The following is a 2,985-nucleotide window of genomic DNA, read 5'->3' as shown; positions in this document are numbered from 1 at the left end:
CCCAGCCAACCTGGAAGCTGACTGTAGACGCAGGAGTAAGCCCAGGTGTTCTGGACTGAATTGTGTCCCCCTAAATTCATATCTTGATGTCCTAACTCCTAGTACCTCAGAATGTAATTGTATTTGGAGATTAGATTTTTAAAGAGGTAATTAAATCAAAATGAGGTCATTAGGGTGGGCCCTAATTCATGATGGCTAGTGTACCGATAAGAAGACAAAGTTTGCACACAGGTGTGCACAGCGGGAAGACCATGGGAAGATACAGGGAGAAGTCAGCCATCAGCAAGTGAGAGACAGAGGCCTCAGTAGCAGCCAACCTCGCTGCTGTCTTGATCTTGGACTGCCAGCCTCGGAAATTGTGAATAAATAAATTTTTATTGCTTAAGCCACTGGCTGTGATCGTTTGTTATGACAGCCCCAGAGGACTAATAACCTGGTAAGCGTGACCAGAAGAATCACTCAACTCAGCCCAGCTCCTCTTGCCAGCCATGGATTCATGAGCTCAGTAGGTGCTGGCTGTTTTAAACCACTACCTTTCGGTGTGGGGTTTCACAGAGTCAAGTGATAAACTTTTGAAGGCCCAGGAAATTACTCAGCGTTAATGGAAAACAGAATAAGGCGAATTCCTGGATAATACCCTCCTTTTCTCCCCCTGGACACACATCTGCCATATATGGGGACACTACAGTTACCTTCCCATTATTAGGGATCTAGAATCCCCTCTTCGAGCACACACCTGAAACCCCAACATTTCCATGTAAAAGCATCTCCCATCTCAGGCACGCCAGGCCTCCCCACTCCTAGGCCCGTTATGCACGTGTCAGTTCCCTCGCTGCTTCCACACACGTCTCTCCCAGACACCGTTACATGTAGTAATCACTTTCTTAAATGCAGCATGGGTTGTTTCTTTATTTTCAGGAAATAATATCACAGCACTTTCAGAGTTATAGTCAGCCCTTTATTTAAATCTCTGGGCTCCTTGTCCACCCATGTCCTTCAGCCCACCATCCACGCAGACAGCATTTCTTTATCCCAAACCAACAGGAACCAAGACGTTCATGATCTTCTGGGCAAGCAAACCATTTACACTGGGCACCAACCCGCTCGCACTCCTCTTCTGAGTCTATGCGCTGGGTGGAGGCTGTGGAGAGGAAAAATCTTTCGGTCACTAAGTAGGGAGTAATATTCCCTGTGAATGTGGGGACATGACACGGGCCCTGAGGAGCCGGCAGGAGAGGCTCCTTCTGCAGGCGCCTCCCTCAGAAACCCTACGGAGCCCCCGCTCCTTCTGCTCTGCTGCCACTGCTGCGTTCGTTCCTGGCGGGCAGGACAGCCTCTGCTCTAAAGAGGGCAGGTACCGAAGTGTCTGCCCTGAATGCTGACTCAAGGCTCCCCTACCTGCGCCCCAGTGTCCAGCCCCTGCTCAAGATACTCCAGGGGACTCTGTGCAGCCTCACGCAGCCTGATGAGAACCACCTCACACTGCACAGTCCCAGCACGCTCTGGGCACAAAAGGACAGGAGAGATTGGGCCAGAGGAACTGGGCAGAAAGAGCAGACCGGGGTCAGGGGCCTTCCGCCCTGCTGCCCTCTGTGCTGCATCCAGGCCTCAGCTGTGGCAGGGGTGTGGGCCTGTCACCGTGGGCCATCTAGTCAGAGACCACACACAGTAAAAGGGCAGGGATCACAGAGGGGGAACACACCTGGCATGTCTCTGCTGCTCCGCGAGGACCCTCCTAAGCTCTCCCTTGTTTGTCCTCAATTAGACTCTGTACGACTCTGGGGTTTGTCCTCCTTTTCAGGAGAAGACAAGGTTGAGTTTGAGGACAGCTCAGAGACTTGTCTAAGTGCACACTGTGAGTCAGCATCAGAGCTGAGAAAAACACACTGGTGTTTTGGCTCCTGGCTCCAGCTCTCTCCTTTATCCTGGGCTCTCTCCCAGGCAGGGAAGTCGCACAGCAAATGAGCCCTGGGGATGGCACCTCATTATCCCCATGGCCTCTTCCAAGGCCTGAAAGCCTGGCCTGGCCCCGTGGTGTTGTCTCTACCTACTCACTGGGTTCATCTTCCAGGGAAATGACCCCAAACTTAGCCTGAGAATTACTGAGGGCCATGTTTCAGTCCATTAAGAGCATGCTAAGAATCTCCCATGAGACATTCATTCTTTGGTTGATACTCTCCTTGATGCTCAGATTTATTACTTATTTCCAGACCCTGAGCCACTCCACTTATATGGCCTGTGTCCCATTCCCTGGGCATGAGAACCCCGTGCCCCACACCAGCCTGGCTTCAGAGCTCACCTGGGCCAAAGTGAGGAAAGAGGATGAAGCAGGTCAGGAGCACGAAGCAGAGACACCGCATGGTGAATGCCGGCTGGACCCTGAACAGCAGGAGAAGATGAGGAGCTGCTCCGAGACTGGGACCCAGCGAGGCTGCTGCAGGTGGAAGGAGCCTCTATTTACAAGGCTCCTAGGTGCTTGCACAACATTTGATTCTGGAACCTCACGTGCTGTGATCCTGATTACAACACAACTATTGACTTTTGTGCATGAGATGCTGTCCGTTACGCAACCCCTCTCCCTCAGGCACACCGCTCAGGTGGGAATGGCCTCACTTCCCGCTCCTGTGTGGGATGCTTAACCCACACTCCTGACCTCAGAGAGTTTTCCAGAATGGACCCCTAACCAAGGCCCCAGCAACTAGAAGGGAGATTCCATTCACCGAAATGATGATAAAGGGTGGGTTGTGGTGGAAACTTCCATGACTGTGAAACCCAGCATGTTTGTTCAGTCATTGGAGAAAGAAAAGCTCTTTTTGTCTTGAAAGGTACAAAAACAACACTGCCCCAGGATTGCAGTAGCCATCTCGCTTTTGTGAAGAAGTGGGTCTGGGCATAAATCAGACACTGTTGAAAATATTCTGGGTTCCTGGGGACATTGGTCTGCATAGGGTCCAAGGTCCCCGAAGGCTGACCTTCTTCTGGATT

General features: G+C 51.6%; 1 long non-coding RNA gene across 1 annotated transcript; it reads right to left on the bottom strand.

The window, feature by feature from the left end:
• Window positions 1-936: 936 nt before the first annotated feature.
• Window positions 937-2,538, bottom strand: LOC124233275 (uncharacterized). The gene is made up of 2 exons (XR_006887019.1): window positions 2,300-2,538; window positions 937-1,141 (listed from the first exon to the last, which is right to left on the bottom strand). It is a non-coding gene; the product is annotated as an uncharacterized LOC124233275 (long non-coding RNA).
• Between the last annotated feature and the right edge of the window lie 447 nt (window positions 2,539-2,985).

The sequence above is a fragment of the Equus quagga genome, unplaced genomic scaffold (assembly GCF_021613505.1).
Source record: "Equus quagga isolate Etosha38 unplaced genomic scaffold, UCLA_HA_Equagga_1.0 180964_RagTag, whole genome shotgun sequence".
In the NCBI taxonomy this organism is placed as follows: Eukaryota; Metazoa; Chordata; class Mammalia; order Perissodactyla; family Equidae; genus Equus; species Equus quagga.
This window is presented reverse-complemented; position numbering and strand designations above follow the sequence as displayed.